The sequence below is a fragment of the Martes martes genome (genome assembly GCF_963455335.1).
Source record: "Martes martes genome assembly, chromosome: Y".
Classification (NCBI taxonomy): Eukaryota; Metazoa; Chordata; class Mammalia; order Carnivora; family Mustelidae; genus Martes; species Martes martes.
In genome coordinates, this window is record NC_137907.1 from 13827579 (window position 1) to 13852919 (window position 25341).

The window sequence follows — 25341 nt, forward strand, 5'->3', positions numbered from 1 at the left end:
CAAGAAAAGACTTCTCATAGGGCGTAGGGGCCTGTCTTCTGTGTCTGGGGGTATCCGTCTGCATATCCGTGTGGATGTCATTACGCAGCTTGTGTCAGAACGCCCCTGTTTGTCCTGGGCGGCCTCCACTATTGGGATGGCCACGTGGACCTTGGAGAGGTGTCCTGATCGATAGGCTTGTGGGCCATGGTAGTGGCACAGTTTCCATGGAGTGGGCAGGCAGGCCTGTGCTGGGTCTCCAGGGTCCCCAGCCTTGGGGCCAGGGCTGTGAGGACGGAAACTGAACACACAAACTCGGCTTGGGTTAGCGGCCGAGGGTATGGCAGGTCCCATCCACAGACCATGAAGGGAGCTCCTCAGATTCGGAAGGAAGGACGTGTGTGAGACGGCTGCTCAGGCTTGTGTCTCTGAATTTTGGGTCAAGCATGACCGTGGAATGGAGGGGTGGCCTCATGGGGCTTGGACGAGTCTCCCTCTCCTCGGATTTGGCCTGGCTCCCCAGAGTGGGTCATCATTTTGGACGATGGGAGGAGTCCTGTTTTCTGCTTCAGGGCTCCATCCAAAGGAGGGATTACAGAGTAGAGGCCTGGGTAGAGGGGAATGGAAAAGCTGAGCCCGGGTTCTGTTTGGGGACCTTGGTTCATGGCAATCACCACAGGCGGCCTCTTGGTGCAGCCACTGAGAAACCTCACTTGAGCACAGGGCTCACGCTGAGGGTCACAATGTCCGTTTGTGCCCAAGGCCGCCCTCCGTATGGGCGTGGCCTACGGCCCATGCTGGTTTCTCCAATCCTAAAGGTTGGACAGCATGGCAGCAGCATGGTTTCCTGCCATGGGGAAGGAGGAGTTCTAATTTCTGCATCAGATCCACTCCTGCGTGGGGATTGGAGATAAGGTCTTGGAACTGAAGCCTACAGTTCCAAGTTTTGAAGACATGGTGGCCTAATGCCATGGCGGGGCTCAGGTGTAGGCTGTGCGGCCAGCTGTCTGGGTGTTGTTCTGGATGTCTGGGCTCGGGCTGTGCCAGAAAGAGCCTTAGTGCCCAGGGAGCCTATATAATTGGAGTGCCGCGGAGGGGCCTGGAGGTTGATCCTCATTTGGGGTCTCTGGGCAGCCCCAGAGAGCAACGTTTTTCCTCCGGTGGGCAGGCCGAGGGCTGCCTTGTTTCTCCGGAATTTCCAATCTGCAGGGCTTGTGGGCCAGGGGTGTGAGGTCGGACGTCTGAGAACACAAGCTAGGCTAAGGTTATGGGGCGAGTGCATGGGAGGCCCTCTCTGCAGGAGCTGAATTGAGATCCCCTGCCTCTGAAGTCAGCGCGAGGATCCGACGTGGGCCCAGGTGGCCGTTCGTATCCATGTTGGGCCCTTCAGGAAAAGAGGTGCCACCTGCGGCCATGGAGATATGCCCGCGCCAGGAGTTGTCAGAAGCAACCAACCACGAGGCATCCTTCTGCTGGGCATTCGATTCCTTTTGCATGTCTCCATGACGCCCCAGGCGGAAGGACTCGAGATCCTCGTTCCAAGAATGGGTGCCTGGGCACCACACCTCGCGTTCACATTGGCTCTATAGGACAAGGCACGTCCGTTCTGCTGACTCTGGAGTAGCTCCCACTGAGTGGGAGTTACAGTGGCCTCTCCTGAAGATGGGTCCTAAGGAGGGTTTGTGTCCATGGAGACGTTGGAGTGTGGCAGTGGCTCAAGGTCCCTGAGGGATTCTCCTTCCAGATGCTTGAACTCAGCTCCCAACATCCAGTTCCCCATGTGTACACAGGAGGTGTCTGAGTGATGCTTCAGGACACGGCTATGCTTGTATTGGAGAACATGCCTCCGAGGATAGGCACCTGGAAACCAAAGCAAAGGTTCCCAAGGGCGAAGGGCCCTGTGTTCTGTGTCCGGGCACATCCATCTGCACGTCTGAGTGGAGGTCGTTGCTCAGCTTGTTTCAGATCGCATGTGTTTGTCCACGTCGGCCTCCATTATCGGGCTGGCCCCGTGGACGTGGCAGATTTCTCCTGATCCATAGGGTTGTGGGCAATGGTAGGGGCACAGTTTGCAGGGAGTGGGCAGGCACAGTCCTGCGGTGTGTCTCCAAGGAGCCCCGGCCTTGGGACCAGGGCTGTGTGGATAGAATCTGAACACACAAACTCGGCTTGGGTTCGTGGCCGGGGGTATGGCAGGCCCAATGTACAGGTCATCGAGGGAGCTCCTCGGAATAGCAAGGCAGGGCGAGAGTGAGACGGCTGCTCAGGCTTGTGTCTCTGGATTTGGTGTCAAGCATGACCGTGGAATGGAGGGGTGGCCCCTTGAGCCTTGGAGGAGTCTCCCTCTCTGGGGATTGTGCCCGACTCCCCAGAGTTGGTGGTCATTCTGTGGGATGGGAGGAGTCCTGTTTCCTGCGTCCAGTGTCCCTCCCAAAGAGGGATGTAGAGTGGAGTCCTGAACAGGGGAATGGAAAACGCATCCCCTGGTTTGTTTGGTGGCCTCGGGGCATGGCAATCCCCATACGCGGCCTCTGGGTGCAGCCCCTGAGAAGGCTCACTTGAGCTCGGGGCTCACATGAGGGTCACAATGTGTGTTTGTGCCCAAGGAGGCCCTCCAGTGTTGGGTGTGCTTCATGGCCCATGCTGGTTTCTCCTAACCTGAACGTTTGACAGTATGGCAACAGCATGGTATCCTGCAATGGGCAAGGTCTTATATGTGCATCAGATCCACTCCTGTGCAGTGACTGGAGATAAGGTCCCGGTTCTGAAGCCTGAAAACCCAGGTTGGGAAGAGATGATGGCCTACTGCCATGGCAGGGAAAAGGTGTTGGCTGTGCGGCCAGCTGTCTGGGTGTTGTTCTGGATGTCTGAGCTCAGACTGTGTCAGAGAGAGCGTTAGTTCCCAGGGCATCCTGTATAATTGGAGTGCTGTCGAGCGGCCTGTAGGTTGATCCTCTTGTTGGGGGTCCGGGCAGCCCCAGAGGGCGACGTTTTTCTCCTGGTGCCCAGGCCGAGTGCTGCGTTGTGGCTCCGGAATGCCAGTCTGGAGGGCTTGTGGGCCAGGGGTGTGAGGTCGGAAGTGTGAGAGCACAAGCTAGGGTGAGGTTATGGGTCAGGGCACGGCAGGCCCACACTGCAGAGGACGCATCAAGATCCCCTGCCTCTGAAGTCAGCGCGAGGATCCGACGTTGGCCCAGGTGGCCGTTCGTATCCATGTTGGTCCCTTCAGGAAGAGAGGTGCCACCTCCGGCCATGGAGATTTGCCCGCGCTAGGAGTTGCAAGAAGCAACCAACCACGAGGCATCCTTCTGCTGGGCATTCGATTCCTTTGGCATGGCTCGATGACGCCCCAGACGGAAGGACGGGAGTTCCTCGTTACAAGAATGGGTGCCTGGACACCCCACCTCGCATTCCCATTATCTCCTAGGACAAGGCACATTTGTCCTGCTGCCTCTGGAGCAGCTCCCAGGGAGATGGAGTGGAAATGGACTCTCTGGGAGATGGGTCATAAGGAGGGCTTGTGTCCATGGAGACTTTGGGATGTGGCGGTGCCTCGGGGACTCTGAAGGATTCTCCTAGCTGGAGGTGACACAGCTCCAAGGAGCGAGTTTCCCAGGTGGAGACGAGACGTGTTCTGTTTGGTGCCTCAGGAAACCGCCTTATGCTTGTATTGGAGAACAGGCCTCTGAGGATAGAAGCCTGGATACCCAAGAAAAGACTTCTCATAGGGCGTAGGGGCCTGTCTTCTGTGTCTGGGGGTATCCGTCTGCATATCCGTGTGGATGTCATTACGCAGCTTGTGTCAGAACGCCCCTGTTTGTCCTGGGCGGCCTCCACTATTGGGATGGCCACGTGGACCTTGGAGAGGTTTCCTGATCGATAGGCTTGTGGGCCATGGTAGTGGCACAGTTTCCATGGAGTGGGCAGGCAGGCCTGTGCTGGGTCTCCAGGGTCCCCAGCCTTGGGGCCAGGGCTGTGAGGACGGAAACTGAACACACAAACTCGGCTTGGGTTAGCGGCCGAGGGTATGGCAGGTCCCATCCACAGACCATGAAGGGAGCTCCTCAGATTCGGAAGGAAGGACGTGTGTGAGACGGCTGCTCAGGCTTGTGTCTCTGAATTTTGGGTCAAGCATGACCGTGGAATGGAGGGGTGGCCTCATGGGGCTTGGACGAGTCTCCCTCTCCTCGGATTTGGCCTGGCTCCCCAGAGTGGGTCATCATTTTGGACGATGGGAGGAGTCCTGTTTTCTGCTTCAGGGCTCCATCCAAAGGAGGGATTACAGAGTAGAGGCCTGGGTAGAGGGGAATGGAAAAGCTGAGCCCGGGTTCGGTTTGGGGACCTTGGGGCATGGCAATCACCACAGGCGGCCTCTTGTTGCAGACAGTGAGAAAACTCACTTGAGCACAGGGCTCACGCTGAGGGTCACAATGTCCGTTTGTGCCCAAGGCCGCCCTCCGTATGGGCGTGGCCTACGGCCCATGCTGGTTTCTCCTATCCTAAAAGTTGGACAGCATGGCAACAGCATGGTTTCCTGCCATGGGGAAGAAGGAGTTCTAATTTCTGCATCAGATCCACTCCTGCGCGGGGATTGGAGATAAGGTCTTGGAACTGAAGCCTACAAATCCAAGTTTTGAAGACATGGTGGCCTAATGCCATGGCGGGGCCCAGGTGTAGGCTGTGCGGCCAGCTGTCTGGGTGTTGTTCTGGATGTCTGGGCTCGGGCTGTGCCAGAAAGAGCCTTAGTGCCCAGGGAGCCTGTATAATTGGAGTGCCGTCGAGGGGCCTGGAGGTTGATCCTCATTTGGGGTCTCTGGGCAGCCCCAGAGAGCAACGTTTTTCCTCCGGTGGGCAGGCCGAGGGCTGCCTTGTTTCTCCGGAATTTCCAATCTGCAGGGCTTGTGGGCCAGGGGTGTGAGTTCGAACGTCTGAGAACACAAGCTAGGCTAAGGTTATGGGGCGAGTGCATGGGAGGCCCTCTCTGCAGGAGCTGAATTGAGATCCCCTGCCTCTGAAGTCAGCGCGAGGATCCGACGTGGGCCCAGGTGGCCATTCGTATCCATGTTGGGCCCTTAAGGAAAAGAGGTGCCACCTGCAGCCATGGAGATATGCCCGCACCAGGAGTTGTCAGAAGCAACCAACCACGAGGCATCCTTCTGCTGGGCATTCGATTCCTTTGGCATGGCTCCATGACGCCCCAGGCGGAAGGACTCGAGATCCTCGTTCCAAGAATGGGTGCCTGGGCACCGCACCTCGCGTTCCCATTGGCTCTATAGGACAAGGCACGTCCGTTCTGCTGACTCTGGAGTAACTCCCACTGAGTGGGAGTTACAGTGCCCTCTCCTGAAGATGGGTCCTAAGGAAGGTTTGTGTCCATGGAGACGTTGGAGTGTGGCAGTGGCTCAAGGTCCCTGAGGGATTCTCCTTCCAGATGCTTGAACTCAGCTCCCAACATCCAGTTTCCCATGTGTACACAGGAGGTGTCTGAGTGATGCTTCAGGACACGGCTATGCTTGTATTGGAGAACATGCCTCGGAGGATAGGCACCTGGAAACCAAAGCAAAGGTTCCCAAGGGCGAAGGGCCCTGTGTTCTGTGTCCGGGCACATCCATCTGCACGTCTGAGTGGAGGTCGTTGCTCAGCTTGTTTCAGATCGCATGTGTTTTCCAGGTCGGCCTCCACTATCGGGCTGGCCTCGTGGACGTTGCAGATTTCTCCTGATCCATAGGGTTGTGGGCAATGGTCGGGGCACAGTTTGCAGGGAGTGGGCAGGCACAGTCCTGCGGTGTGTCTCCAAGGAGCCCCGGCCTTGGGACCAGGGCTGTGTGGATAGAATCTGAACACGCAAACTCGGCTTGGGTTCGCGGCCGGGGGTATGGCAGGCCCAAAGTACAGGTCATCGAGGGAGCTCCTCGGAATAGCAAGGCAGGGCGAGAGTGAGACGGCTGCTCAGGCTTGTGTCTCTGGATTTGGTGTCAAGCATGACCGTGGAATGGAGGGGTGGCCCCTTGTGCCTTGGAGGAGTCTCCCTCTCTGGGGATTGTGCCGACTCCCCAGAGTTGGTGGTCATTCTGTGGGATGGGAGGAGTCCTGTTTCTTGCGTCCAGTGTCCCTCCCAAAGAGGGATGTAGAGTGGAGTCCTGAACAGGGGAATGGAAAACGCATCCCCTGGTTTGTTTGGTGGCCTCGGGGCATGCCAATCCCCATAGGCGGCCTCTGGGTGCAGCCCCTGAGAAGGCTCACTTGAACTCGTGGCTCACGTGAGAGTCACAATGTGTGTTTGTGCCCAAGGAGGCCCTCCAGTGTGGGTGTGCTTCATGGCCCATGCTGGTTTCTCCTACCTGAACGTTGGACTGTATGGCAACAGCATGGTATCCTGTCATGGGCAAGGACTTATATGTGCATCAGATCCACTCCTGTGCAGTGACTTGAGATAAGGTCCCGGTTCTGAAGCCTGAAAATCCAGGTTGGGAAGAGATGATGGCCTACTGCCATGGCAGGGAAAAGGTGTTGGCTGTGCGGCCAGCTGTCTGGGTGTTGTTCTGGATGTCTGAGCTCAGGCTGTGTCAGAGAGAGCATTAGTTCCCAGGGCATCCTGTATAATTGGAGTGCTGTCGAGCGGCACGTAGGTTGATCCTCTTGTTGGGGGTCCGGGCAGCCCCAGAGGGCGACGTTTTTCTCCTGGTGCCCAGGCCGAGTGCTGCGTTGTGGCTCCGGAATTGCCAGTCTGGAGGGCTTGTGGGCCAGGGGTGTGAGGTCGGAAGTCTGAGAGCACAAGCTAGGGTGAGCTTATGGGTCAGGGCACGGCAGGCCCACACTGCAGAGGCCGAATCAAGATCCCCTGCCTCTGAAGTCAGCGCGAGGATCCGACGTTGGCCCAGGTGGCCGTTTGTATCCATGTTGGGCCCTTCAGGAAGAGAGGTGCCACCTCCGGCCATGGAGATTTGCCCGCGCTAGGAGTTGCAAGAAGCAACCAACCACGAGGCATCCTTCTGCTGGGCATTCGATTCCTTTGGCATGGCTCCATGACGCCCCAGACGGAAGGACGGGAGTTCCTCGTTACAAGAATGGGTGCCTGGGCACCCCACCTCGCATTCCCATTATCTCCTAGGACAAGGCACATTTGTCCTGCTGCCTCTGGAGCAGCTCCCAGGGAGATGGAGTGGAAATGGACTCTCTGGGAGATGGGTCATAAGGAGGGCTTGTGTCCATGGAGACTTTGGGATGTGGCGGTGCCTCGGGGACTCTGAAGGATTCTCCTAGCTGGAGGTGACACAGCTCCAAGGAGCGAGTTTCCCAGGTGGAGACGAGACGTGTTCTGTTTGGTGCCTTAGGAAACCGCCTTATGCTTGTATTGGAGAACAGGCCTCTGAGGATAGAAGCCTGGATACCCAAGAAAAGACTTCTCATAGGGCGTAGGGGCCTGTCTTCTGTGTCTGGGGGTATCCGTCTGCATATCCGTGTGGATGTCATTACGCAGCTTGTGTCAGAACGCCCCTGTTTGTCCTGGGCGGCCTCCACTATTGGGATGGCCACGTGGACCTTGGAGAGGTGTCCTGATCGATAGGCTTGTGGGCCATGGTAGTGGCACAGTTTCCATGGAGTGGGCAGGCAGGCCTGTGCTGGGTCTCCAGGGTCCCCAGCCTTGGGGCCAGGGCTGTGAGGACGGAAACTGAACACACAAACTCGGCTTGGGTTAGCGGCCGAGGGTATGGCAGGTCCCATCCACAGACCATGAAGGGAGCTCCTCAGATTCGGAAGGAAGGACGTGTGTGAGACGGCTGCTCAGGCTTGTGTCTCTGAATTTTGGGTCAAGCATGACCGTGGAATGGAGGGGTGGCCTCATGGGGCTTGGACGAGTCTCCCTCTCCTCGGATTTGGCCTGGCTCCCCAGAGTGGGTCATCATTTTGGACGATGGGAGGAGTCCTGTTTTCTGCTTCAGGGCTCCATCCAAAGGAGGGATTACAGAGTAGAGGCCTGGGTAGAGGGGAATGGAAAAGCTGAGCCCGGGTTCTGTTTGGGGACCTTGGTTCATGGCAATCACCACAGGCGGCCTCTTGGTGCAGCCACTGAGAAACCTCACTTGAGCACAGGGCTCACGCTGAGGGTCACAATGTCCGTTTGTGCCCAAGGCCGCCCTCCGTATGGGCGTGGCCTACGGCCCATGCTGGTTTCTCCAATCCTAAAGGTTGGACAGCATGGCAGCAGCATGGTTTCCTGCCATGGGGAAGGAGGAGTTCTAATTTCTGCATCAGATCCACTCCTGCGCGGGGATTGGAGATAAGGTCTTGGAACTGAAGCCTACAGTTCCAAGTTTTGAAGACATGGTGGCCTAATGCCATGGCGGGGCTCAGGTGTAGGCTGTGCGGCCAGCTGTCTGGGTGTTGTTCTGGATGTCTGGGCTCGGGCTGTGCCAGAAAGAGCCTTAGTGCCCAGGGAGCCTATATAATTGGAGTGCCGCGGAGGGGCCTGGAGGTTGATCCTCATTTGGGGTCTCTGGGCAGCCCCAGAGAGCAACGTTTTTCCTCCGGTGGGCAGGCCGAGGGCTGCCTTGTTTCTCCGGAATTTCCAATCTGCAGGGCTTGTGGGCCAGGGGTGTGAGTTCGAACGTCTGAGAACACAAGCTAGGCTAAGGTTATGGGGCGAGTGCATGGGAGGCCCTCTCTGCAGGAGCTGAATTGAGATCCCCTGCCTCTGAAGTCAGCGCGAGGATCCGACGTGGGCCCAGGTGGCCATTCGTATCCATGTTGGGCCCTTAAGGAAAAGAGGTGCCACCTGCAGCCATGGAGATATGCCCGCACCAGGAGTTGTCAGAAGCAACCAACCACGAGGCATCCTTCTGCTGGGCATTCGATTCCTTTGGCATGGCTCCATGACGCCCCAGGCGGAAGGACTCGAGATCCTCGTTCCAAGAATGGGTGCCTGGGCACCGCACCTCGCGTTCCCATTGGCTCTATAGGACAAGGCACGTCCGTTCTGCTGACTCTGGAGTAGCTCCCACTGAGTGGGAGTTACAGTGCCCTCTCCTGAAGATGGGTCCTAAGGAAGGTTTGTGTCCATGGAGACGTTGGAGTGTGGCAGTGGCTCAAGGTCCCTGAGGGATTCTCCTTCCAGATGCTTGAACTCAGCTCCCAACATCCAGTTTCCCATGTGTACACAGGAGGTGTCTGAGTGATGCTTCAGGACACGGCTATGCTTGTATTGGAGAACATGCCTCGGAGGATAGGCACCTGGAAACCAAAGCAAAGGTTCCCAAGGGCGAAGGGCCCTGTGTTCTGTGTCCGGGCACATCCATCTGCACGTCTGAGTGGAGGTCGTTGCTCAGCTTGTTTCAGATCGCATGTGTTTTCCAGGTCGGCCTCCACTATCGGGCTGGCCTCGTGGACGTTGCAGATTTCTCCTGATCCATAGGGTTGTGGGCAATGGTCGGGGCACAGTTTGCAGGGAGTGGGCAGGCACAGTCCTGCGGTGTGTCTCCAAGGAGCCCCGGCCTTGGGACCAGGGCTGTGTGGATAGAATCTGAACACGCAAACTCGGCTTGGGTTCGCGGCCGGGGGTATGGCAGGCCCAAAGTACAGGTCATCGAGGGAGCTCCTCGGAATAGCAAGGCAGGGCGAGAGTGAGACGGCTGCTCAGGCTTGTGTCTCTGGATTTGGTGTCAAGCATGACCGTGGAATGGAGGGGTGGCCCCTTGTGCCTTGGAGGAGTCTCCCTCTCTGGGGATTGTGCCGACTCCCCAGAGTTGGTGGTCATTCTGTGGGATGGGAGGAGTCCTGTTTCTTGCGTCCAGTGTCCCTCCCAAAGAGGGATGTAGAGTGGAGTCCTGAACAGGGGAATGGAAAACGCATCCCCTGGTTTGTTTGGTGGCCTCGGGGCATGCCAATCCCCATAGGCGGCCTCTGGGTGCAGCCCCTGAGAAGGCTCATTTGAACTCGTGGCTCACGTGAGAGTCACAATGTGTGTTTGTGCCCAAGGAGGCCCTCCAGTGTGGGTGTGCTTCATGGCCCATGCTGGTTTCTCCTACCTGAACGTTGGACTGTATGGCAACAGCATGGTATCCTGTCATGGGCAAGGACTTATATGTGCATCAGATCCACTCCTGTGCAGTGACTTGAGATAAGGTCCCGGTTCTGAAGCCTGAAAATCCAGGTTGGGAAGAGATGATGGCCTACTGCCATGGCAGGGAAAAGGTGTTGGCTGTGCGGCCAGCTGTCTGGGTGTTGTTCTGGATGTCTGAGCTCAGGCTGTGTCAGAGAGAGCATTAGTTCCCAGGGCATCCTGTATAATTGGAGTGCTGTCGAGCGGCACGTAGGTTGATCCTCTTGTTGGGGGTCCGGGCAGCCCCAGAGGGCGACGTTTTTCTCCTGGTGCCCAGGCCGAGTGCTGCGTTGTGGCTCCGGAATTGCCAGTCTGGAGGGCTTGTGGGCCAGGGGTGTGAGGTCGGAAGTCTGAGAGCACAAGCTAGGGTGAGCTTATGGGTCAGGGCACGGCAGGCCCACACTGCAGAGGCCGAATCAAGATCCCCTGCCTCTGAAGTCACCGCGAGGATCCGACGTTGGCCCAGGTGGCCGTTTGTATCCATGTTGGGCCCTTCAGGAAGAGAGGTGCCACCTCCGGCCATGGAGATTTGCCCGCGCTAGGAGTTGCAAGAAGCAACCAACCACGAGGCATCCTTCTGCTGGGCATTCGATTCCTTTGGCATGGCTCCATGACGCCCCAGACGGAAGGACGGGAGTTCCTCGTTACAAGAATGGGTGCCTGGGCACCCCACCTCGCATTCCCATTATCTCCTAGGACAAGGCACATTTGTCCTGCTGCCTCTGGAGCAGCTCCCAGGGAGATGGAGTGGAAATGGACTCTCTGGGAGATGGGTCATAAGGAGGGCTTGTGTCCATGGAGACTTTGGGATGTGGCGGTGCCTCGGGGACTCTGAAGGATTCTCCTAGCTGGAGGTGACACAGCTCCAAGGAGCGAGTTTCCCAGGTGGAGACGAGACGTGTTCTGTTTGGTGCCTTAGGAAACCGCCTTATGCTTGTATTGGAGAACAGGCCTCTGAGGATAGAAGCCTGGATACCCAAGAAAAGACTTCTCATAGGGCGTAGGGGCCTGTCTTCTGTGTCTGGGGGTATCCGTCTGCATATCCGTGTGGATGTCATTACGCAGCTTGTGTCAGAACGCCCCTGTTTGTCCTGGGCGGCCTCCACTATTGGGATGGCCACGTGGACCTTGGAGAGGTGTCCTGATCGATAGGCTTGTGGGCCATGGTAGTGGCACAGTTTCCATGGAGTGGGCAGGCAGGCCTGTGCTGGGTCTCCAGGGTCCCCAGCCTTGGGGCCAGGGCTGTGAGGACGGAAACTGAACACACAAACTCGGCTTGGGTTAGCGGCCGAGGGTATGGCAGGTCCCATCCACAGACCATGAAGGGAGCTCCTCAGATTCGGAAGGAAGGACGTGTGTGAGACGGCTGCTCAGGCTTGTGTCTCTGAATTTTGGGTCAAGCATGACCGTGGAATGGAGGGGTGGCCTCATGGGGCTTGGACGAGTCTCCCTCTCCTCGGATTTGGCCTGGCTCCCCAGAGTGGGTCATCATTTTGGACGATGGGAGGAGTCCTGTTTTCTGCTTCAGGGCTCCATCCAAAGGAGGGATTACAGAGTAGAGGCCTGGGTAGAGGGGAATGGAAAAGCTGAGCCCGGGTTCGGTTTGGGGACCTTGGGGCATGGCAATCACCACAGGCGGCCTCTTGTTGCAGACAGTGAGAAAACTCACTTGAGCACAGGGCTCACGCTGAGGGTCACAATGTCCGTTTGTGCCCAAGGCCGCCCTCCGTATGGGCGTGGCCTACGGCCCATGCTGGTTTCTCCTATCCTAAAAGTTGGACAGCATGGCAACAGCATGGTTTCCTGCCATGGGGAAGAAGGAGTTCTAATTTCTGCATCAGATCCACTCCTGCGCGGGGATTGGAGATAAGGTCTTGGAACTGAAGCCTACAAATCCAAGTTTTGAAGACATGGTGGCCTAATGCCATGGCGGGGCCCAGGTGTAGGCTGTGCGGCCAGCTGTCTGGGTGTTGTTCTGGATGTCTGGGCTCGGGCTGTGCCAGAAAGAGCCTTAGTGCCCAGGGAGCCTGTATAATTGGAGTGCCGTCGAGGGGCCTGGAGGTTGATCCTCATTTGGGGTCTCTGGGCAGCCCCAGAGAGCAACGTTTTTCCTCCGGTGGGCAGGCCGAGGGCTGCCTTGTTTCTCCGGAATTTCCAATCTGCAGGGCTTGTGGGCCAGGGGTGTGAGTTCGAACGTCTGAGAACACAAGCTAGGCTAAGGTTATGGGGCGAGTGCATGGGAGGCCCTCTCTGCAGGAGCTGAATTGAGATCCCCTGCCTCTGAAGTCAGCGCGAGGATCCGACGTGGGCCCAGGTGGCCATTCGTATCCATGTTGGGCCCTTAAGGAAAAGAGGTGCCACCTGCAGCCATGGAGATATGCCCGCACCAGGAGTTGTCAGAAGCAACCAACCACGAGGCATCCTTCTGCTGGGCATTCGATTCCTTTGGCATGGCTCCATGACGCCCCAGGCGGAAGGACTCGAGATCCTCGTTCCAAGAATGGGTGCCTGGGCACCACACCTCGCGTTCCCATTGGCTCTATAGGACAAGGCACGTCCGTTCTGCTGACTCTGGAGTAGCTCCCACTGAGTGGGAGTTACAGTGCCCTCTCCTGAAGATGGGTCCTAAGGAAGGTTTGTGTCCATGGAGACGTTGGAGTGTGGCAGTGGCTCAAGGTCCCTGAGGGATTCTCCTTCCAGATGCTTGAACTCAGCTCCCAACATCCAGTTTCCCATGTGTACACAGGAGGTGTCTGAGTGATGCTTCAGGACACGGCTATGCTTGTATTGGAGAACATGCCTCGGAGGATAGGCACCTGGAAACCAAAGCAAAGGTTCCCAAGGGCGAAGGGCCCTGTGTTCTGTGTCCGGGCACATCCATCTGCACGTCTGAGTGGAGGTCGTTGCTCAGCTTGTTTCAGATCGCATGTGTTTTCCAGGTCGGCCTCCACTATCGGGCTGGCCTCGTGGACGTTGCAGATTTCTCCTGATCCATAGGGTTGTGGGCAATGGTCGGGGCACAGTTTGCAGGGAGTGGGCAGGCACAGTCCTGCGGTGTGTCTCCAAGGAGCCCCGGCCTTGGGACCAGGGCTGTGTGGATAGAATCTGAACACGCAAACTCGGCTTGGGTTCGCGGCCGGGGGTATGGCAGGCCCAAAGTACAGGTCATCGAGGGAGCTCCTCGGAATAGCAAGGCAGGGCGAGAGTGAGACGGCTGCTCAGGCTTGTGTCTCTGGATTTGGTGTCAAGCATGACCGTGGAATGGAGGGGTGGCCCCTTGTGCCTTGGAGGAGTCTCCCTCTCTGGGGATTGTGCCGACTCCCCAGAGTTGGTGGTCATTCTGTGGGATGGGAGGAGTCCTGTTTCTTGCGTCCAGTGTCCCTCCCAAAGAGGGATGTAGAGTGGAGTCCTGAACAGGGGAATGGAAAACGCATCCCCTGGTTTGTTTGGTGGCCTCGGGGCATGCCAATCCCCATAGGCGGCCTCTGGGTGCAGCCCCTGAGAAGGCTCACTTGAACTCGTGGCTCACGTGAGAGTCACAATGTGTGTTTGTGCCCAAGGAGGCCCTCCAGTGTGGGTGTGCTTCATGGCCCATGCTGGTTTCTCCTACCTGAACGTTGGACTGTATGGCAACAGCATGGTATCCTGTCATGGGCAAGGACTTATATGTGCATCAGATCCACTCCTGTGCAGTGACTTGAGATAAGGTCCCGGTTCTGAAGCCTGAAAATCCAGGTTGGGAAGAGATGATGGCCTACTGCCATGGCAGGGAAAAGGTGTTGGCTGTGCGGCCAGCTGTCTGGGTGTTGTTCTGGATGTCTGAGCTCAGGCTGTGTCAGAGAGAGCATTAGTTCCCAGGGCATCCTGTATAATTGGAGTGCTGTCGAGCGGCACGTAGGTTGATCCTCTTGTTGGGGGTCCGGGCAGCCCCAGAGGGCGACGTTTTTCTCCTGGTGCCCAGGCCGAGTGCTGCGTTGTGGCTCCGGAATTGCCAGTCTGGAGGGCTTGTGGGCCAGGGGTGTGAGGTCGGAAGTCTGAGAGCACAAGCTAGGGTGAGCTTATGGGTCAGGGCACGGCAGGCCCACACTGCAGAGGCCGAATCAAGATCCCCTGCATCTGAAGTCAGCGCGAGGATCCGACGTGGGCCCAGGTGGCCGTTTGTATCCATGTTGGGCCCTTCAGGAAGAGAGGTGCCACCTCCGGCCATGGAGATTTGCCCGCGCTAGGAGTTGCAATAAGCAACCAACCACAAGGCATCCTTCTGCTGGGCATTCGATTCCTTTGGCATGGTTCCATGACGCCCCAGACGGAAGGACGGGAGTTCCTCGTTCCAAGAATGGGTGCCTGGGCACCCCACCTCGCATTCCCATTATCTCCTAGGACAAGGCACATTTGTCTTGCTGCCTCTGGAGCAGCTCCCAGGAAGATGGAGTGGAAATGGACTCTCTGGGAGACGGGTCATAAGAAGGGCTTGTGTCCATGGAGACTTTGGGATGTGGCGGTGCCTCGGGGACTCTGAAGGATTCTCCTAGCTGGAGGTGACACAGCGCCAAGGTGGGAGTTTCCCAGGTGGAGACGAGAGGTGTTCTGTTTGGTGCCTCAGGAAACCGCCTTATGCTTCTATTGGAGAACAGGCCTCTGAGGATAGAAGCCTGGATACCCAGGAAAAGACTTCTCATAGGGCGTAGGGGCCTGTCTTCTGTGTCTGGGGGTATCCGTCTGCATATCCGAGTGGATGGCATTACACAGCTTGTGTCAGATCGCCCCTGTTTGTCCTGGGCGGCCTCCACTATTGGGATGGCCACGTGGACCTTGGAGAGGTGTCCTGATCGATAGGCTTGTGGGCCATGTTAGTGGCACAGTTTCCATGGAGTGGGCAGGCAGGCCTGTGCTGGGTCTCCAGGGTCCCCAGCCTTGGGGCCAGGGCTGTGAGGACGGAAACTGAACACACAAACTCGGCTTGGGTTAGCGGCCGAGGGTATGGCAGGTCCCATCTACAGACCATGAAGGGAGCTCCTCAGATTCGGAAGGAAGGACGTGTGTGAGACGGCTGCTCAGGCTTGTGTCTCTGAATTTTGGGTCAAGCATGACCGTGGAATGGAGGGGTGGCCTCATGGGGCTTGGACGAGTCTCCCTCTCCTCGGATTTGGCCTGGCTCCCCAGAGTGGGTCATCAATTTGGACGATGGGAGGAGTCCTGTTTACTGCTTCAGGGCTCCATCCAAAGGAGGGATTACAGAGTAGAGCCTGGGTAGAGGGGAATGGAAAAGCTGAGCCCGGGTTCTGTTTGGGGACCTTGGGGCATGGCAATCACCACAGGCGGCCTCTTGGTGCAGCCACTGAGAAACCTCACTTGAGCACAGGGCTCACGCTGAGGGTCACAATGTCCGTTTGTGCCCAAGGCCGCCCTCCGTATGGGCGTGGCCTACGGCCCATGCTGGTTTCTCCAATCCTAAAGGTTGGACAGCATGGCAGCAGCATGGTTTCCTGCCATGGGGAAGGAGGAGTTCTAATTTCTGCATCAGATCCACTCCTGCGCGGGGATTGGAGATAAGGTCTTGGAACTGAAGCCTACAAATCCAAGTTTTGAAGACATGGTGGCCTAATGCCATGGCGGGGCTCAGGTGTAGGCTGTGCGGCCAGCTGTCTGGGTGTTGTTCTGGATGTCTGGGCTCGGGCTGTGCCAGAAAGAGCCTTAGTGCCCAGGGAGCCTGTATAATTGGAGTGCCGTCGAGGGACCTGGAGGTTGATCCTCATTTGGGGTCTCTGGGCAGCCCCAGAGAGCAACGTTTTTCCTCCGGTGGGCAGGCCGAGGGCTGACTTGTTTCTCCGGAATTTCCAATATGCAGGGCTTGTGGGCCAGGGGTGTGAGGTCGGACGTCTGAGAACACAAGCTAGGCTAAGGTTATGGGGCGAGTGCATGGGAGGCCCTCTCTGCAGGAGCTGAATTGAGATCCCCTGCCTCTGAAGTCAGCGCGAGGATCCGACGTGGGCCCAGGTGGCCGTTTGTATCCATGTTGGGCCCTTCAGGAAGAGAGGTGCCACCTCCGGCCATGGATATTTGCCCACGCTAGGAGTTGCAAGAAGCAACCAACCACGAGGCATCCTTCTGCTGGGCATTCGATTCCTTAGGCATGGCTCCATGACGCCCCAGACGGAAGGACGGGAGATCCTCGTTCCAAGAATGGGTGCCTGCGCACCCCACCTAGCATTCCCTTTATCTCCGAGGACAAGGCACGTTTGTCCTGCTGCCTCTGGAGCAGCTCCCAGGGAGGTGGAGTGGAAATGGACTCTCTGGGAGACGGGTCATAAGGAGGGCTTGTGTCCATGGAGTCTTTGGGATGTGGCGGTGCCTCGGGGACTCTGAAGGATTCTCCTAGCTGGAGGTGACACAGCTCCAAGGAGCGAGTTTCCCAGGTGGAGACGAGAGGTGTTCTGATTGGTGCCTCAGGAAACCGCCTTATGCTTCTATTGGAGAACAGGCCTCTGAGGATAGAAGCCTGGATACCCAAGAAAAGACTTCTCATAGGGCGTAGGGGCCTGTCTTCTGTGTCTGGGGGTATCCGTCTGCGTATCCGAGTGGATGTCATTACGCAGCTTGTGTCAGATCGCCCCTGTTTGTCCTGGGCGGCCTCCACTATTGGGATGGCCACGTGGACCTTGGAGAGGTCTCCTGATCGATAGGCTTGTGGGCCATGGTAGTGGCACAGTTTCCATGGAGTGGGCAGGCAGCCTGTGCTGGGTCTCCAGGGTCCCCAGCCTTGGGGCCAGGGCTGTGAGGACGGAAACTGAACACACAAACTCGGCTTGGGTTAGCGGCCGAGGGTATGGCAGGTCCCATCTACAGACCATGAAGGGAGCTCCTCAGATTCGGAAGGAAGGACGTGTGTGAGACGGCTGCTCAGGCTTGTGTCTCTGAATTTTGGGTCAAGCATGACCGTGGAATGGAGGGGTGGCCTCATGGGGCTTGGACGAGTCTCCCTCTCCTCGGATTTGGCCTGGCTCCCCAGAGTGGGTCATCATTTTGGACGATGGGAGGAGTCCTGTTTTCTGCTTCAGGGCTCCATCCAAAGGAGGGATTACAGAGTAGAGCCTGGGTAGAGGGGAATGGAAAAGCTGAGCCCGGGTTCTGTTTGGGGACCTTGGGGCATGGCAATCACCACAGGCGGCCTCTTGGTGCAGCCACTGAGAAACCTCACTTGAGCACAGGGCTCACGCTGAGGGTCACAATGTCCGTTTGTGCCCAAGGCCGCCCTCCGTATGGGCGTGGCCTACGGCCCATGCTGGTTTCTCCAATCCTAAAGGTTGGACAGCATGGCAGCAGCATGGTTTCCTGCCATGGGGAAGGAGGAGTTCTAATTTCTGCATCAGATCCACTCCTGCGCGGGGATTGGAGATAAGGTCTTGGAACTGAAGCCTACAAATCCAAGTTTTGAAGACATGGTGGCCTAATGCCATGGCGGGGCTCAGGTGTAGGCTGTGCGGCCAGCTGTCTGGGTGTTGTTCTGGATGTCTGGGCTCGGGCTGTGCCAGAAAGAGCCTTAGTGCCCAGGGAGCCTGTATAATTGGAGTGCCGTCGAGGGGCCTGGAGGTTGATCCTCATTTGGGGTCTCTGGGCAGCCCCAGAGAGCAACGTTTTTCCTCCGGTGGGCAGGCCGAGGGCTGACTTGTTTCTCCGGAATTTCCAATATGCAGGGCTTGTGGGCCAGGGGTGTGAGGTCGGACGTCTGAGAACACAAGCTAGGCTAAGGTTATGGGGCGAGTGCATGGGAGGCCCTCTCTGCAGGAGCTGAATTGAGATCCCCTGCCTCTGAAGTCAGCGCGAGGATCCGACGTGGGCCCAGGTGGCCGTTTGTATCCATGTTGGGCCCTTCAGGAAGAGAGGTGCCACCTCCGGCCATGGATATTTGCCCACGCTAGGAGTTGCAAGAAGCAACCAACCACGAGGCATCCTTCTGCTGGGCATTCGATTCCTTAGGCATGGCTCCATGACGCCCCAGACGGAAGGACGGGCGATCCTCGTTCCAAGAATGGGTGCCTGGGCACCCCACCTAGCATTCCCTTTATCTCCTAGGACAAGGCACGTTTGTCCTGCTGCCTCTGGAGCAGCTCCCAGGGAGGTGGAGTGGAAATGGACTCTCTGGGAGACGGGTCATAAGGAGGGCTTGTGTCCATGGAGTCTTTGGGATGTGGCGGTGCCTCGGGGACTCTGAAGGATTCTCCTAGCTGGAGGTGACACAGCTCCAAGGAGCGAGTTTCCCAGGTGGAGACGAGAGGTGTTCTGATTGGTGCCTCAGGAAACCGCCTTATGCTTGTATTGGAGAACAGGCCTCTGAGGATAGAAGCCTGGATACCCAAGAAAAGACTTCTCATAGGGCGTAGGGGCCTGTCTTCTGTGTCTGGGGGTATCCGTCTGCATATCCGAGTGGATGTCATTACGCAGCTTGTGTCAGATCGCCCCTGTTTGTCCTGGGCGGCCTCCACTATTGGGATGGCCACGTGGACCTTGGAGAGGTCTCCTGATCGATAGGCTTGTGGGCCATGGTAGTGGCACAGTTTCCATGGAGTGGGCAGGCAGGCCTGTGCTGGGTCTCCAGGGTCCCCAGCCTTGGGGCCAGGGCTGTGAGGACGGAAACTGAACACACAAACTCGGCTTGGGTTAGCGGCCGAGGGTATGGCAGGTCCCATCTACAGACCATGAAGGGAGCTCCTCAGATTCGGAAGGAAGGACGTGTGTGAGACGGCTGCTCAGGCTTGTGTCTCTGAATTTTGGGTCAAGCATGACCGTGGAATGGAGGGGTGGCCTCATGGGGCTTGGACGAGTCTCCCTCTCCTCGGATTTGGCCTGGCTCCCCAGAGTGGGTCATCATTTTGGACGATGGGAGGAGTCCTGTTTTCTGCTTCAGGGCTCCATCCAAAGGAGGGATTACAGAGTAGAGCCTGGGTAGAGGGGAATGGAAAAGCTGAGCCCGGGTTCTGTTTGGGGACCTTGGGGCATGGCAATCACCACAGGCGGCCTCTTGGTGCAGCCACTGAGAAACCTCACTTGAGCACAGGGCTCACGCTGAGGGTCACAATGTCCGTTTGTGCCCAAGGCCGCCCTCCGTATGGGCGTGGCCTACGGCCCATGCTGGTTTCTCCAATCCTAAAGGTTGGACAGCATGGCAGCAGCATGGTTTCCTGCCATGGGGAAGGAGGAGTTCTAATTTCTGCATCAGATCCACTCCTGCGCGGGGATTGGAGATAAGGTCTTGGAACTGAAGCCTACAAATCCAAGTTTTGAAGACATGGTGGCCTAATGCCATGGCGGGGCTCAGGTGTAGGCTGTGCGGCCAGCTGTCTGGGTGTTGTTCTGGATGTCTGGGCTCGGGCTGTGCCAGAAAGAGCCTTAGTGCCCAGGGAGCCTGTATAATTGGAGTGCCGTCGAGGGGCCTGGAGGTTGATCCTCATTTGGGGTCTCTGGGCAGCCCCAGAGAGCAACGTTTTTCCTCCGGTGGGCAGGCCGAGGGCTGACTTGTTTCTCCGGAATTTCCAATATGCAGGGCTTGTGGGCCAGGGGTGTGAGGTCGGACGTCTGAGAACACAAGCTAGGCTAAGGTTATGGGGCGAGTGCATGGGAGGCCCTCTCTGCAGGAGCTGAATTGAGATCCCCTGCCTCTGAAGTCAGCGCGAGGATCCGACGTGGGCCCAGGTGGCCGTTTGTATCCATGTTGGGCCCTTCAGGAAGAGAGGTGCCACCTCCGGCCATGGATATTTGCCCACGCTAGGAGTTGCAAGAAGCAACCAACCACGAGGCATCCTTCTGCTGGGCATTCGATTCCTTTTGCATGGCTCCATGACGCCCCAGACGGAAGGACGGGAGATCCTCGTTCCAAGAATGGGTGCCTGGGCACCCCACCTAGCATTCCCTTTATCTCCTAGGACAAGGCACGTTTGTCCTGCTGCCTCTGGAGCAGCTCCCAGGGAGGTGGAGTGGAAATGGACTCTCTGGGAGACGGGTCATAAGGAGGGCTTGTGTCCATGGAGTCTTTGGGATGTGGCGGTGCCTCGGGGACTCTGAAGGATTCTCCTAGCTGGAGGTGACACAGCTCCAAGGAGCGAGTTTCCCAGGTGGAGACGAGAGGTGTTCTGATTGGTGCCTCAGGAAACCGCCTTATGCTTGTATTGGAGAACAGGCCTCTGAGGATAGAAGCCTGGATACCCAAGAAAAGACTTCTCATAGGGCGTAGGGGCCTGTCTTCTGTGTCTGGGGGTATCCGTCTGCATATCCGAGTGGATGTCATTACGCAGCTTGTGTCAGATCGCCCCTGTTTGTCCTGGGCGGCCTCCACTATTGGGATGGCCACGTGGACCTTGGAGAGGTGTCCTGATCGATAGGCTTGTGGGCCATGGTAGTGGCACAGTTTCCATGGAGTGGGCAGGCAGGCCTGTGCTGGGTCTCCAGGGTCCCCAGCCTTGGGGCCAGGGCTGTGAGGACGGAAACTGAACACACAAACTCGGCTTGGGTTAGCGGCCGAGGGTATGGCAGGTCCCATCTACAGACCATGAAGGGAGCTCCTAAGATTCGGAAGGAAGGACGTGTGTGAGACGGCTGCTCACGCTTGTGTCTCTGAATTTTGGGTCAAGCATGACCGTGGAATGGAGGGGTGGCCTCATGGGGCTTGGACGAGTCTCCCTCTCCTCGGATTTGGCCTGGCTCCCCAGAGTGGGTCATCATTTTGGACGATGGGAGGAGTCCTGTTTTCTGCTTCAGGGCTCCATCCAAAGGAGGGATTACAGAGTAGAGGCCTGGGTAGAGGGGAATGGAAAAGCTGAGCCCGGGTTCGGTTTGGGGACCTTGGGGCATGGCAATCACCACAGGCGGCCTCTTGTTGCAGACAGTGAGAAAACTCACTTGAGCACAGGGCTCACGCTGAGGGTCACAATGTCCGTTTGTGCCCAAGGCCGCCCTCCGTATGGGCGTGGCCTACGGCCCATGCTGGTTTCTCCTATCCTAAAGGTTGGACAGCATGGCAACAGCATGGTTTCCTGCCATGGGGAAGAAGGAGTTCTAATTTCTGCATCAGATCCACTCCTGCGCGGGGATTGGAGATAAGGTCTTGGAACTGAAGCCTACAAATCCAAGTTTTGAAGACATGGTGGCCTAATGCCATGGCGGGGCCCAGGTGTAGGCTGTGCGGCCAGCTGTCTGGGTGTTGTTCTGGATGTCTGGGCTCGGGCTGTGCCAGAAAGAGCCTTAGTGCCCAGGGAGCCTGTATAATTGGAGTGCCGTCGAGGGGCCTGGAGGTTGATCCTCATTTGGGGTCTCTGGGCAGCCCCAGAGAGCAACGTTTTTCCTCCGGTGGGCAGGCCGAGGGCTGCCTTGTTTCTCCGGAATTTCCAATCTGCAGGGCTTGTGGGCCAGGGGTGTGAGTTCGAACGTCTGAGAACACAAGCTAGGCTAAGGTTATGGGGCGAGTGCATGGGAGGCCCTCTCTGCAGGAGCTGAATTGCGATCCCCTGCCTCTGAAGTCAGCGCGAGGATCCGACGTGGGCCCAGGTGGCCATTCGTATCCATGTTGGGCCCTTAAGGAAAAGAGGTGCCACCTGCGGCCATGGAGATATGCCCGCACCAGGAGTTGTCAGAAGCAACCAACCACGAGGCATCCTTCTGCTGGGCATTCGATTCCTTTTGCATGGCTCCATGACGCCCCAGGCGGAAGGACTCGAGATCCTCGTTCCAAGAATGGGTGCCTGGGCACCGCACCTCGCGTTCCCATTGGCTCTATAGGACAAGGCACGTCCGTTCTGCTGACTCTGGAGTAGCTCCCACTGAGTGGGAGTTACAGTGGCCTCTCCTGAAGATGGGTCCTAAGGAAGGTTTGTGTCCATGGAGACGTTGGAGTGTGGCAGTGGCTCAAGGTCCCTGAGGGATTCTCCTTCCAGATGCTTGAACTCAGCTCCCAACATCCAGTTTCCCATGTGTACACAGGAGGTGTCTGAGTGATGCTTCAGGACACGGCTATGCTTGTATTGGAGAACATGCCTCGGAGGATAGGCACCTGGAAACCAAAGCAAAGGTTCCCAAGGGCGAAGGGCCCTGTGTTCTGTGTCCGGGCACATCCATCTGCACGTCTGAGTGGAGGTCGTTGCTCAGCTTGTTTCAGATCGCATGTGTTTTCCAGGTCGGCCTCCACTATCGGGCTGGCCTCGTGGACGTTGCAGATTTCTCCTGATCCATAGGGTTGTGGGCAATGGTCGGGGCACAGTTTGCAGGGAGTGGGCAGGCACAGTCCTGCGGTGTGTCTCCAAGGAGCCCCGGCCTTGGGACCAGGGCTGTGTGGATAGAATCTGAACACGCAAACTCGGCTTGGGTTCGCGGCCGGGGGTATGGCAGGCCCAAAGTACAGGTCATCGAGGGAGCTCCTCGGAATAGCAAGGCAGGGCGAGAGTGAGACGGCTGCTCAGGCTTGTGTCTCTGGATTTGGTGTCAAGCATGACCGTGGAATGGAGGGGTGGCCCCTTGTGCCTTGGAGGAGTCTCCCTCTCTGGGGATTGTGCCCGACTCCCCAGAGTTGGTGGTCATTCTGTGGGATGGGAGGAGTCCTGTTTCTTGCGTCCAGTGTCCTTCCCAAAGAGGGATGTAGAGTGGAGTCCTGAACAGGGGAATGGAAAACGCATCCCCTGGTTTGTTTGGTGGCCTCGGGGCATGCCAATCCCCATAGGCGGCCTCTGGGTGCAGCCCCTGAGAAGGCTCACTTGAACTCGTGGCTCACGTGAGAGTCACAATGTGTGTTTGTGCCCAAGGAGGCCCTCCAGTGTGGGTGTGCTTCATGGCCCATGCTGGTTTCTCCTACCTGAACGTTGGACTGTATGGCAACAGCATGGTATCCTGTCATGGGCAAGGACTTATATGTGCATCAGATCCACTCCTGTGCAGTGACTGGAGATAAGGTCCCGGTTCTGAAGCCTGAAAATCCAGGTTGGGAAGAGATGATGGCCTACTGCCATGGCAGGGAAAAGGTGTTGGCTGTGCGGCCAGCTGTCTGGGTGTTGTTCTGGATGTCTGAGCTCAGGCTGTGTCAGAGAGAGCATTAGTTCCCAGGGCATCCTGTATAATTGGAGTGCTGTCGAGCGGCCCGTAGGTTGATCCTCTTGTTGGGGGTCCGGGCAGCCCCAGAGGGCGACGTTTTTCTCCTGGTGCCCAGGGCGAGTGCTGCGTTGTGGCTCCGGAATTGCCAGTCTGGAGGGCTTGTGGGCCAGGGGTGTGAGGTCGGAAGTCTGAGAGCACAAGCTAGGGTGAGCTTATGGGTCAGGGCACGGCAGGCCCACACTGCAGAGGCCGAATCAAGATCCCCTACATCTGAAGTCAGCGCGAGGATCCGACGTGGGCCCAGGTGGCCGTTTGTAACCATGTTGGGCCCTTCAGGAAGAGAGGTGCCACCTCCGGCCATGGAGATTTGCCCGCGCTAGGAGTTGCAATAAGCAACCAACCACAAGGCATCCTTCTGCTGGGCATTCGATTCCTTTGGCATGGTTCCATGACGCCCCAGACGGAAGGACGGGAGTTCCTCGTTCCAAGAATGGGTGCCTGGGCACCCCACCTCACATTCCCATTATCTCCTAGGACAAGGCACATTTGTCTTGCTGCCTCTGGAGCAGCTCCCAGGAAGATGGAGTGGAAATGGACTCTCTGGGAGACGGGTCATAAGGAGGGCTTGTGTCCATGGAGACTTTGGGATGTGGCGGTGCCTGGGGGACTCTGAAGGATTCTCCTAGCTGGAGGTGACACAGCGCCAAGGTGGGAGTTTCCCAGGTGGAGACGAGAGGTGTTCTGTTTGGTGCCTCAGGAAACCGCCTTATGCTTCTATTGGAGAACAGGCCTCTGAGGATAGAAGCCTGGATACCCAAGAAAAGACTTCTCATAGGGTGTAGGGGCCTGTCTTCTGTGTCTGGGGGTATCCGTCTGCATATCCGAGTGGATGTCATTACACAGCTTGTGTCAGATCGCCCCTGTTTGTCCTGGGCGGCCTCCACTATTGGGATGGCCACGTGGACCTTGGAGAGGTGTCCTGATCGATAGGCTTGTGGGCCATGGTAGTGGCACAGTTTCCATGGAGTGGGCAGGCAGGCCTGTGCTGGGTCTCCAGGGTCCTCAGCCTTGGGGCCAGGGCTCTGAGGACGGAAACTGAACACACAAACTCGGCTTGGGTTAGCGGCCGAGGGTATGGCAGGTCCCATCTACAGACCATGAAGGGAGCTCCTCAGATTCGGAAGGAAGGACGTGTGTGAGACGGCTGCTCAGGCTTGTGTCTCTGAATTTTGGGTCAAGCATGACCGTGGAATGGAGGGGTGGCCTCATGGGGCTTGGACGAGTCTCCCTCTCCTCGGATTTGGCCTGGCTCCCCAGAGTGGGTCATCATTTTGGACGATGGGAGGAGTCCTGTTTTCTGCTTCAGGGCTCCATCCAAAGGAGGGATTACAGAGTAGAGCCTGGGTAGAGGGGAATGGAAAAGCTGAGCCCGGGTTCTGTTTGGGGACCTTGGGGCATGGCAATCACCACAGACGGCCTCTTGGTGCAGCCACTGAGAAACCTCACTTGAGCACAGGGCTCACGCTGAGGGTCACAATGTCCGTTTGTGCCCAAGGCCGCCCTCCGTATGGGCGTGGCCTACGGCCCATGCTGGTTTCTCCAATCCTAAAGGTTGGACAGCATGGCAGCAGCATGGTTTCCTGCCATGGGGAAGGAGGAGTTCTAATTTCTGCATCAGATCCACTCTTGCGCGGGGATTGGAGATAAGGTCTTGGAACTGAAGCCTACAGTTCCAAGTTTTGAAGACATGGTGGCCTAATGCCATGGCGGGGCTCAGGTGTAGGCTGTGCGGCCAGCTGTCTGGGTGTTGTTCTGGATGTCTGGGCTCGGGCTGTGCCAGAAAGAGCCTTAGTGCCCAGGGAGCCTGTATAATTGGAGTGCCGTCGAGGGGCCTGGAGGTTGATCCTCATTTGGGGTCTCTGGGCAGCCCCAGAGAGCAACGTTTTTCCTCCGGTGCGCAGGCCGAGGGCTGCCTTGTTTCTCCGGAATTTCCAATCTGCAGGGCTTGTGGGCCAGGGGTGTGAGGTCGGACGTCTGAGAACACAAGCTAGGCTAAGGTTATGGGGCGAGTGCATGGGAGGCCCTCTCTGCAGGAGCTGAATTGAGATCCCCTGCCTCTGAAGTCAGCGCGAGGATCCGACGTGGGCCCAGGTGGCCGTTCGTATCCATGTTGGGCCCTTCAGGAAAAGAGG